The following is a 13,218-nucleotide window of genomic DNA, read 5'->3' as shown; positions in this document are numbered from 1 at the left end:
CAGACCTGAATGCAGTATTCCTGGTGTGGCCTCATGAGGACAGAGCAGGTAGGGGCAATCACCTCCCTGACTTTCTGGCTATCCCTCTTTTGATGAAGCCCAGGTCTTTGGGGCTGCAAGAGCACACTGCTGGCTCATGTCCAGCTTTTTGTCCACCAGAATCCCCAAATCCTCTGCAGGACTGCTCTCAATGAGTTCTTCTACCAGGATTTTTCCAAGCATAGAGGAGAGGCTCACTAGTCTATAGTTGCCCAGATCTTCCTTTCAAACCTTCATAAAAATGGGAGTGATATTTCCCTTTTTCCAATCGCTTCTGTTGGCAACCATGACTTTTCAAATACGATTAAGAGTGACTTGGCATCTACATCAGCCAGTTCCCTTGGGACCTTGGGGTGCAAGTTGTACCCTCTCAGTTTTAGTTCTCTTGTTGTCTAACAATGTCTAAGCAGTGGAGAGTCCTTCTCACAGCTGACTGTACTCAGCACAGTGTAGCAGCAGAGGATTTTCATGAGTTTTTCACCATTCAGCACCCTCCAGCCTTCTTGCTGTGTCATGCTTGTCTATTAAGACATTTTGGGGAAAGAGGAAATGAGGGTGGTAATAAGTGTACATGAGTACATAAAATATTGAAATGCACTACTACGTTTATAGCTTGTGCATGTTGGTAAGTTTCAAAATATTAAACTGTAGTTTTTTCTTGGTGCTTTTGGTAAGGTGAATTTTAGACAAAGCTTATTTCTGATTCTTATTACTCAGGAATAAAAAGAATAAAGAAGAAAGAATAAATGAAAATAAAAAGACAAAAAGAAAAAAGAGAAAAGAAAAAGGAAAATAAGTATGTTGTTGTATTCTTTAAACCAAATGTATAGTTGGCACGTGTTTTTGTTGGAATTATTATTCTAATAATTTTAGAACATGACAATTTTAAAAGCCAAACTCCTGATTTTTTGCTCAAATGATTTATGCAGCTTGCTTTCTGCTGTGTTAAGCAAACATCTGTTCATCTGGATTCTCTGTCACAAAGTGACATGAAGGAAACAAATGATGATATAAAGGTATAAGCATGTTTTATAATGCAGCCTGCATAAGGGGAGAGAGTCTCTTCTGTTTACCAATAATGACACAAACAATGCAAGATCGAAGAATGTCTGGAGGCTGTCTCCAGTAATCAGGTATTGGATAGCAGCTGATAAGATAACTCTCATTGAGAAACAAATGAATAGCATGTCATGCACATATATATGACAGTTAATATTGCAAGATTAGATTGCAAATGGTAACTACTGATTTTGCTTCCTTTCTTTATTTCATAGCATTGTGGCAAGATAATTTAACCCAGGTCTGTATTCTCTCAGCTTGTGCCTTTGCTGTTGGGCAGTTAGGATTTTCCTAAGATCTTTTATAACACTTTTTATCACAGCTGACAATTACATGAAAACACTTCCTGCTGTCTCCCATACCCCTTTTTAAGCTATTTATGTTAATTTCATGAAATCATCATATCACAGAATTCAGACTGAAAGGGATCACAGGTGGTCGTCAGTTCAATCCACTACTCAAAGCTGGTAGCTCAGGTCTTCATCCAGTCTTGGAATCCATCAGAAAAGGAAACTGCACAGTCCCTCTGGGCCGTCTACTCTACCACCTAAACATTTTCACATGAAAATATTGCTCGTTTGTTTTTCCCTTCCGCGTAGCGTCATTTCCACAAAGTTCTTTACAAAGTTAAATGTTAAATTTTCTTGTGAACAAAAACAACATAACAGAATGGGGAAATAAAAGTATCAAAGTTACCATTCCTTAGATGAATGGCTATGCATAAAAATAATATATGTTTAAGGTTTAAATACTCTTAAAATATTTTGAGTGGTTCCACAAATTCAAATATATTGACCTGAGTCAAGCAACACAATACAAAGTATTTCTGTTGTTTATAGAATTGTTTTTGCACAAAAGCTTAGAAGTAACATTTTCTTCAATTTTGATCAGCACTGACAAAAATATGTACCTTTTTGTAGCAGAATAAACAATTTTTGAGCCAACTTCTTTGCACTATACATTTAGGAAAAATATCTCAATTGTTCTTAGTGACAGAGCAGTTTCTCTTTTCAGATCCAGTCACTGGGATTGATAATTCATGTAATTAGGAAATATTGTGGCATTAAGTTGGACTGCTAGAGCCCCACTTCATTTAAAAATTAGACAGTGACTTCTATCTTAAATCTGATAGAATTATTGGAATTATAGAATCATAGAACATCCCAAGTTGGAAGGTACCCATAAGGATCATTGAATCCAATACCTGGCTCCACTCAGAACCACCCAACCATCAGACCATATGTCTGAAAACATTGTCCAGACATTTCTTGAACTCTGACAACCTTGATGCCATGACCACTTCCCTGGGGATTATGTCTGACATAATTCAAAATATATTCATGCTCTTTTCTGTGATACTTGGTTGCCTTTTAAACTGAAGTAGTACAGAAGCAAAGCACCATCTCCAAACAAAACCAAGAAAATAATCCTTCACCTTCAAATGAGCTTAATTTTAACAAATATAATAATTTATTGATTGGTCCATTTTTGAGGATATATAATCAATGGATGTCATTTTGCTGAAAAGGTACAAGTTTTTTTTTGTATACAATGTACTTAGTTGCAATCCATTAAAAAACTTCTCAGGAAGCCAGTATTTCAAGTATTGTGCAGTATATAATCATTATTTTAAAAAGGATTCATCATACTGCTTGGATGAAAAATTCACACTGAGCAGACAGTATTTAATGAGTAAATCAATAATGTTCATTTCAGGAAAAAATTAAGTACGGAACATAGCTAGGGAAGATAATAAAACAAGATCAAATACTAAATCTCGGAACTGATGACCCATTAGGGATAATGCAATTCACTGCAGTATCAAGCTGAAGTGTATTAGGAAACTTACATCATAAAATTTGCTGTGTAAATGCAAATTCAATCTAATTTGTCATATGATTAAAATTCAGAGAGAAAGGAATTCAACTATAGTGAAAATAACTACTTCAGCAGAGCTACACTTGATAAGAAGAATAAGCATTAAGTATTGGTGCTCATTATAATATATTGCTATATAAATATATCCTATTGGTAAGGCAGAAATATACAAGTCTGCTCTCAAGCACAGTTCTGCTGTTTAAAGATATACTTGGTATGATTTAGCTTATAAATAAACTTTGCTGCAAACACCAGCTTGTCAGGTAAGTACTTGCTTTTTCTCGTCTGTGTTGCAGTGAACACTGCAGTGAACTGCTCTTTAAGAAAAAAGGGGGACAAGGTTTTGTTTCCAAGATGTCCTACCCTGCAAAAAAAACCTCACCTCCCTGGAACAGAAACCAAAAAAAGTGGAGTTAGAGAAGTAAAACTTTCTTAGTCCTTAATTAAATCTAAACAGGGACAATTTAATGTGGGTAGAAAGCTACTTTATTATTCTACCCCTAAGAAGGACGTGTCCTCATGGGAGAGCTGCTCAAAGCATAGCTTGACTGTATAGGGCAGGACAGAGAGAATGGCCCGTGTGACTTTCACAGGCACACTTCATGTATCTTGCATGTGATTTATTAAATTAACTTCAAGCAAGATCTTATGTTATATAGTTGAACACATATCTGCTGGTGCATGTTCTTTTATATCATCACTTGAGGGTTCAGGTAAGAGGTGCAGTTATGAAAGTCTTTGCGTAGAGAAAGAACACATACTATAGGTGAATAGAGAGAGTTTGTGTAACTTAGTGCTTGGAAATTCATACAATAGTGATTTTCAGAAATACAGGAGTGTATTAATATATTTCATGGAGAACATGATAAATGCTGCCAACAAAATTCTTAACAGTAAAATCTTGTATAAATCATGCACTGCATGTGCTATTTGTACCTGGCTTGTGATAAAGCGCAAGGATTCAGTTGGTATATACCACTAACTTTGTGTCATCTGTGCATTGTAGATATTTAGTAGAACCTTGTTTGTGAACCATCTGCAGTTTGCCTACCACTGCACTATTATGTAGGTGTCCCAGCTAAGATTATTGACTCGAGCGACAACTGACCCATCAGCCTCAAGCTATGCTAAGGCATATGGAAGACAGGGAGGTGATATCAGACAACCAGTATATATTCACCTAGAGGAAGTCCTGCCTAACCAATCCAGTAGCCTTCTATGACATCTTAACTGCATCAATGGAGAAGATAAGAGCTGCTGGACTGCCTGGATGTCAGTAAGGCCTTTGACACGGTCCCCCACAATATTCTTCTCCCCAAACCGGAAAGGTATGGATTTGATGGGTGAATTGTTTGAAGAACTGGTTGTGAGATCATATCCAGATAGTGGTGGTCAATGGCTCAGTGTCCATTTGGAGATCAGTGATGAGTGATGCCCCCCAGGGGTCAGTACTTAGAGTGATGCTCTTCAATGTCTGCTGTTTCCCACAAGATCCCTGGGCTTAACCTAGGAAAGGAAGAAAGGTTAATATGGTCCAAGCTTCCTACCTTATGGTTGGAAGTCAAATATTGACTCAGGATGGAAAAAATAACTCATGGACTAAAGCCCTTGCTAGTAGCATGATTTTCTTTTAGGGAAGGAAAGCTTCTAAGTTAGTTGAAGAAGTATGAATGTGTTTGGTGGGGCTGATAAGCTAACCCAAGCTACAAATGAGGAGGAAGAGGAAAGGCTAGGTATCTTAAAAAATTATCTAATTATCAATTAAAACAATAAAATTTGATCTTTAAAGAAGAACAAAACAGAAGTTGCTAAATTCCCACTAGAATTGGATGAGTTAGTAGGAAATAAAAAGTAGAAGATAAAATCATTTACTCTTCTGTATAAATTACAGCAGTATGCAACATTCATAAACAAGTACACTAACAAATATTTTGTTCTAACTCCTCAGAGATTAAATTTATGTATGTTCTCCCATCATTTTTGTTGCTCCAAGCTAAACTGGTGATTAGAATTTTGTGTAAAGCATTACATTTTCTATTTTGGCAAGCCTCAAATGATATTACTCATGCTTAATTTAATTTTATTTTTTTTCAAAGCTTGGAATAAATGGTTCTCTTTTTATCAGAATGTAAAACTCTGCCACTAATTTAGATATAGAAAAGAAGTAATACAAGTATGGATTTTTAGTGACAATGCAAAATTCACACAATAAATATCAACTTTTCTTTATATATATCACTACAGATTTGTCCTGGCAATTTTTCTAGGTATTAATTATTGTAATAATTGCTCACCTGTGGAAGTGACTAGATGATAGACAACCTATAGTTATATTGCACCATCTAGGCAAGGGAGGCTGAAAGGATTAATTACAACATATTTTATAAGCAATGGCATCTTTGTCTACTGTAGAAAACTGTAATTATGTTTATAGTTGTCTCTTTTCCTTTTTAATTGTAATTTTATGACTTGCATGTGTTTTCTGCAAACTATTAAGAAAAATCCCTCTTTAGCCAATGAGGCTTTTAAGCTTTTTTAACATTGAAGCTCCCTTCACTCCAACTAGTGTTAAGAAACAATATTTTAAAATCCATTGTTCAATTTCCCCTTTTGTTTTTGATTTGTTGTTGTGTGAATTTCATTTGTATTGTTTTAAGTTTATTCAGGATTATTCTTTTTGCCCTCTCAAAATGATCAACTTTCTGCTTGGAATTCTTTCTTTTTGGAAATAAGCTCTAAATGATTGTCTGTCTTCCCACCTGAAATCTTTAACTCTGTTACACTGCTGTAGAGTGTAAATTTCAAGGAAGCTTAACAGAAGTATCAGAAAGATCAAGAACAATCTATTTCTCTATAAATTACACGGGTCAAACTTTGTTCCTCCTCTTTGAAACATGGGCAAGTTCATTTTCATGTACTGGAGGTCTGAACTGCATTTGTTCTCACATCTTTAGGTACTGTGCTGAAGACATTTTTTCTTTATTGTATTTCTTTTATTTTTATACTTGCTTCATAAAGGAACAAGGCTTGCATAGTCATCCTGTATTTCTGTGTGTCTGTGTGTCTTTTGCTCTGCCATTGTCATACAGCATATCCTTTTGCATGCTTGTTAGATCTGAAGAATTCTCGGGAAAATATTGTTTGAAGACACCGAAGTCATGAATGTACATAGAATATGTATGATAAAATCTGCCTTATTGGAAGATTTTATGACATACAACCAGAAGAAGCCAAAATCAGAAGAGAAACTCTTTTTCTTCATAAACTAAATTATTCAGGTCTGAAAATGTTCAGATGGTTTCAGTTCAAGCTGTTCTATAATATTTGAAAAGACCTGACTGTTGAGATAATACTGATAATATGAAACTAAGGACTGAACCTTCAAATTTAACTTTTTATAGCTGCTGTTCCTTGGACAACCCCAAGAATCTGTTCAGACTGGGGGATAAATAGATTGAGAACAGCTTTTTTGAGACTTTTTTCCATGGTGCATTGTGATAGGACAAGAAGTAATGGTTCTAAACTTGAAAGAGGTTAGACTTAGATTTGATATAAGAAAAATATTTTTTACAATGAGAGTGTTGATAAACTGAAAATATACCTGCATATGCCCTATCCACTAAAGAATTCAAGGCTAGATTGGACTGGACTTTGGGCAAACAAATCTAATCTAAGATGTCCATACTCATGTCAGGTGTTGAAAAAGACAATCTTTAGAAGTTCCTTCCCTTCTATTCTTACTCAAATCATTCTATGATTCTATGCCTTTCATTGTTATTCCTACTTTCTTAAAGTGATTTCATGGGTCATTACATTTTATCTTTTGTTTTTAAATTAACATTTTTAAGAGGTCTACTATGCTCAGTCAACTCAAAAGTTATGGATGAGGATAATAGAGTTCTCATTAATGAATAAGACTTTGCATAGTCATTTAAGGGTAGCAAGTAATCATTTGAAATGAAATAAGAACATTCATAATTTGGGTCAAATTCTGTTTACCACTTAGATGCACTTGATTCTTCGACTCTATGAAAAGTACTTTAAGCAAAAGAAGTTTATTTTTATGCATAATGCTTATATAACCAATTCCTGCTTATGTGAAGAATGATGAGCTTTTTTCTCTGCTTCAGATTCAGTGTGTGCCAACACCCAAGGCTCTATAGGATCATGGACTCCTAGCATCTTTAACGCTGGAAAAGACCTTCAGAATCATAAGGTGCAACCATCAATCTGACCAAGTCCCGTTGCTATACAATGTCTCTTAGTGCAACATCTGCATATCTCTTAAATACCTCCAGGGATTCCAGCTCCATCACTTCTGAGAAGCAAGGGGGTGAGGTCTTCTGACATGATACATAAGTTGTGACTACCTTCAGCTTCAGACAAATCAAGGAAACCTGATTTACCTAAAATACTGATTATGAGATGTTTGTCTCCTTGAGATTCCTCACACTGATTCTTGAGTTATCTTATCTACTTCTGAAATCTTATCCATTATGAATAGAGGAGAAATTATTTTATTAGCTGGAAAACTGACTTTTCAACAAGACTTTATCATTTCCTTTGTTTAGAATACAATGCATCTAAGTAAAGAGTTTCCAAAGGAAAAAGTCATTAAATCATTAAAACCATTTTATTCAATCTCATGTGACATCATGGTGAAAAATTAGCCCTGGAAAAGTTAATGGGCATACAATCAAAACTAAAATAATGTTGCAAGCAGATCAAACAATTTTTATTTTAATGTTTAAAATAGAAGTTCAGTTGCATAGCAAGTTTATTTTCAACAAAAAAAAATTGTAACTATATTTAGAATAAAGAAATACTGAAATGCCTCATGAGCATTGAAAAGTTGCTATAGATGACCTGCCTTTGGGAATGGTTTTCATCTCTGTCTACTAATATTTTAGTACAAAACATTTCATTGCAAAAAGTTCTGTCAGTCTATTTTTCAGCACTAAATTCGTATTTTTTATTCATAAAGATGAAATTAATGACAAAAATGTTTGAAGTATTTTCTCTACATTCTCTTTATGCTGTTGTTAACCTGGAAATTAGAATATTATTTTAGGAAAGTCAACATTTTAATTAATATTATACTTTGTATTTATCTCAATGCTAAGTGTAAATAAAGTCATGCAACATTTTAGCTTTGCAGTGGTAGGAAATATGCTAAGGCTCATAATCTGCATTTTTATTTCCACAGATAAAATCTCGATATAACTTAGCATCCAGCAGTCTATTAGGAGCAGGGAAGGTCATCATTTCAGTAAGACCCTACTGATATCAGTTACAAGGAAGAGTAAAAAAAATATTAGTTGAGTGTAGCCATGTTACTGAAAATCACATAATAACAAACATAAAAATATTTAATAAATAGAAGACTGAATTACAGTTCCACTGCTTTTTATGCTTTCATCTGACTCGAGATGTAGTTGTTACATAATAGCTGTTCAGTGAATTGACCTTTTGTTTTACAGATGAGGAAAATTGTAACATAAACAAAACAAAACAAAAAAAACAGAATTGAAACTAATTATTACTTTAGCTCAGACGATAGAGCTTAAATTGCATGGTATTCTACATTTCTACAAGCAGATTCTTCACCAGCACGAAGGAAAGAAATAGTTGAGATGGTATGATATAAAGTGTTGCTTGTTTTACTCTTTGCATCTGCTGGATTAAGTGAGCATTTAATGTCCCATTGCTCTTAAACCAGAACTCATTATAAATGTGAAGGCAGTTTCCCTCTTTCTACCCCATCCAAAATTTTGAGCTTCAATCATATAACAAGAAGAGCTGAGTCCGGCAGATTTTCAATACAGATTAATTTCCTGATAAAACTGTGCATTTTTACCATCATTTTGAAATGGTTTGTCAGTCTTTGTAAAGTAACTTTGAAAAATGATGAATTCATTTATTATTGTTCATATTTGATTAGTATTCTATTGTAATTGGTCATTAAATAATGTGCTATTAAAATAATATTTTTTTTCCTATTCATACGACGAGTGTGGAAAAATACCTCTTAATGGATAATATCTTCTTATCAGTATTACAAATTAAATAATCTGATGTGGGTTTTTTTTTTTTTAATTTTCTGCTTGCCTTCAGAAATTAATTTTATACTATGTGGTAAGTAATTTGAATATTTATGGTTTTTGCTGGGAGTATGTCTCTCCAGGGTGAACATGTGTGAAGATGTGGGAGGAGAAGACGAAAGGAATATTATGAAGACTCTCTAATAAGGTAAAAATGAATGAGTTCATGCACTCTTCATTTTCTTCCATTCTGCACATGTGGCAAGATTATTCTAAACCGCAAATACGGGCATGTAAAATGGCAGATATAGGAGCAGAGGCAGATCAGTGGGCTAGGGTGGCTTTAAACTAAAAGAGAGGTGATTTTTGTTAAATGTTAAATGGATTTTTTTTTTTATTTGGAGGGTGTTAAGGTACTGGAACAAGTTGTCCAGAGAAGTTGTGGATGATTGGCTTGTAGTCATAGTATTTGGTACAACAGTGTCATCAAAACTGGGCAAGGCCTTGGGCATAATGGCCAGGCTGAAAGAGGAGGCTGGGGTCAGGGGAAAGCACACCGTCACAATCCACTGTCTACTTTCTTCACATCTGCTGTATTTGTATAAGCGTGATATCCTTAACTTCCTAATTTATCCCTGATTAACACACAGTGATAAAGAAATAAAATACTTATTGAGACTTAACATCAAGTTTAGAACTGCACTGGGAGAAACAAAGAGTTTCAAGCACAAAAGTCCATAATTCGATCAAAAACTTGACAGTTGTTTTATAGCTCCCCTTACCGATGTCATCTGAAATCCATGAAGAGAACTGTCTAACTCCATTGTGGTGTTAGAAAACTGCATTCTTTTATTCGTTATGATACATACTGAGTAACTTGACAAATCACGCACTCCCTTTCAGAGTTCAAGTTCTACATTTAAACAGTTAAGACATACATATGCAGTACATTGGCATACATATTCATTCTTTTCCAAGAACTCATTAATACACGTTAATGTTCTTCTGTGCATTAACAGCTGGATCACAGTGACTTTTGGTTGACCTCTAGCTGTTCTTCCCCAGTTTGACAAATTTCCATTGCTTGTCAGGCCATGAAGAGCAACTTCCAAAACAATACATGTGAATTCCAAGGAATAAGTCCTTGCATCTGGTGGATGTAAAGACAAAAGTAGTCTATTGTGACTCCAGTGCTTCTGTGAACCAGAATTGTTGAGAAAAACAAGGCTGTCAACACACCAAGCAAAGTCAAAATGGAACGTTTTAGAACTAGCACTCACTGATTCCTTTTACTAAATCAATATATTTGTCCTTAAACTAATATACTGATCCCTATTGCTAAATTAGGCTATATCACAGAGAAGTTCCCAAAATGCCTCGTGGGTATGATAGCTAAGGGTGCAAGTCTGCAACAATACTTTTCTGTCTGAGAGCCACATTCCACTTTGGACTGCCTTGATATTTCTTTAGTTTCTTCTCTATAACATAGCAATTTCCAGATGGGAGGCTTTAAATGTAGTAGTAAACTGTTTCCCTTGGCTAAGATGTTCACTTTCTAGGGGCGATTAGGGAAGACCAACAACATGTGTATCCAAGCATCCCAGCTGATTTTAGACATATTTTCTCCTGTCCTACCCTAGGCATTGCAGCTGATGTAAAACATGTCTTGCACCTACCCTATTCCATAAATCAGCTCTTGCAAGGATAATGAATCCTTTTTGCCCACCTCACTGGCTGTCTGTCATTCTGCACCACATTCAAACAGTTTTTAAACGCATTCAGGGATGGTGACCCAACCACCTCCCTGGGGAGCCTATTCCAGTGCTTAACAACCCTTTCTGCAAAGAAGTTTTTCCTGATATCCAACCTAAACCTCCCCTGGCACAACTTGAGGCCATTTCCCCTTGTCCTGTCACCAGTCACCAGTGAGAAGAGACCAGCCCTGCTCTCACTGCAATCACCTTTCAGGTATTTGAAGAGAGCAGTAAGGTGTCCCCTCAGCTTCCTCTTCCCCAGACTAAACAGCTCCAGTTCCTTTAGTTGCTCCTTGACTTCAGCCACAGAATATGGTATCTAACAGTGGTTTCAATGGTATAAGTAAGCCTAACTGAAGAAAGAGTGTTTTCCTTGTTTGGATTTGTTTTACTTTCTTCTTAAAGTCTGATTATTTGTTTGACAGAAGGAGTTTACATCTAAATGTCTCTCAGCATTTCACTCAAATATATTCATATTAGTAGTTAAGCAGCTGAAATTTCTTTAGCCTAAATAGTTGACCTTATACTATTCATGGATATGCTAATATACTGGAGATTTTCAGGCGGAGACTTTGAGGTTTCACTAGGGTGACAACATCCGCAAAATAATATATACATACTTGATAAGTTTACCTCATTTATAAGGACTCATTGGTAAAAAAAACATTTAAATATCTATCTGTTAAAGAGAATAGCAACAGGTCTGAGATTCAGGAATTAAAAAAAAGCAAACAGATAAGTAGTTTCTGACTCAACAAATTGTTTTCTTTTACAAATTTGTGTAACTAATGATTTACACTGTCATTGCCATTGACAACTACTTTTAGAAAACATCTAGGCCATAACCTATGTTCACTTGTAGTCATGTATCTACAAAAGATTTTTTATTTAGAAGTGATGTTAAATTAAATCCCAGCTCTTAGGAGAGTGTGTATCAGTGCTGATCTCATGTACTGACTTTCTGAGGAGAAAAACTTGGTTTTGTACAATCTATCTGTAAGAATAAAACACTACAATAGACTGTATCAGGAATGTTATCATGGTGTTATGATAACACTCATTCACACACAAAAAAAAGTACATTCCTCTAAGGAATTTTATGCCCTTTTCTCCTTCAAGTCCTATGTTCTTTTGCGTACTTGGTTCTTTGCCACTATAGCTAAGTTTTTCCCTGTGCAAGTTATTCTGGGTAGCGGTCTTCTTTCCTCCTTCCTTTTCTCTTCTGTACACATTTCCTTAATTCAAATTGTTTCTTCACTCTAGTCCTATCCTGTAAAGATTTGGAATTTTGACATCTTTTAAGACATTATATTAATGTAGAAAATTTAAGAGGGAATTGTTATTACAATTATCTATATATTACTGAGCTGAAAAGTCTATATCTAGTTCTTATATACACATGCAGAAACAGTAATAAGAAATTGGAAAAAAAACCACATTAAAACGTTCCCTGTCCATTCCTCAACATCCCTCAACTCATCAAAAGGAAGGCTGGGAGATAATTGCATTGGTTTATAATTACCACACTGGTTGACTTCATGTATACATGGCTCTTTATTAAGAAGGAGTACAATGGATAGGAAAAAAAGCCTGGAGCCAGAACACCCAATTAATCTGAGAGATTTAGTAATCTCTCACCAATTCATCAAGTTGTTATACAGTAGATTTCTCTTTACTGATCATTCTGAACTGATTGATCTGAACTGATCACTTGTTGAAAGACTGAAGGGCAAACTGTAGAGACTTCAATCATTAAGTACCAGTTGACTATGCTCAAATTTAATTTTCGCATAATCTGCAATGACTTGCAACAGAAACAAACAGCAAAACTCTGTTAATGTAGAAAAAGTACACAAAGATATAAAGTCATAGATTAAAATAAAAAGTATTCTCCTGCAATTGAAATACCAGAAGGCAATTTTTATACCAGTTTCACAGTAAATGTGGAACAGCTGTAATAAGGATAAGTAATTTGCTTATGGGTGATGGACAATGAAATCTTCACTAATTGATCAAACATTTCCTGACCTAAAAATCAAAAATAAGGCCAAACATTGAAGAGTGTTCTTAGCCCCTTTTGAAGCAATTAAAAAAAAAAAAGAATAAGGAAAAAAGAAAAACATGCATAAAATTAGAATTAAGATATTTAAATCTTGAAAGATAATTCTGCACATAGAATTAAAGACAATGGACAAAAATTGCCAGACTGGAATTAAAAGGCAAAAACATTTTTTTCGCTAGCTTACAGGTGACTGAGAATGCAGACTCTAGATTAATGAACTTCAGTACATTTTTGTTAATCCTCAGTAACAGAAAGCATGCTTATGTGCTTTCTATTTGCCCAATCAACAAATTCCTTAAGCAAATGCTTAATTTTAAGTATTATTATAATTCATTGATTCTACTGGGACTTAGACATACAATTAAAAAGAAGAATTTGCTTAATT

The sequence above is a fragment of the Numida meleagris genome, chromosome 2 (assembly GCF_002078875.1).
Source record: "Numida meleagris isolate 19003 breed g44 Domestic line chromosome 2, NumMel1.0, whole genome shotgun sequence".
Taxonomy (NCBI): domain Eukaryota; kingdom Metazoa; phylum Chordata; class Aves; order Galliformes; family Numididae; genus Numida; species Numida meleagris.
Note: the sequence above shows the minus strand (reverse complement) of the source record.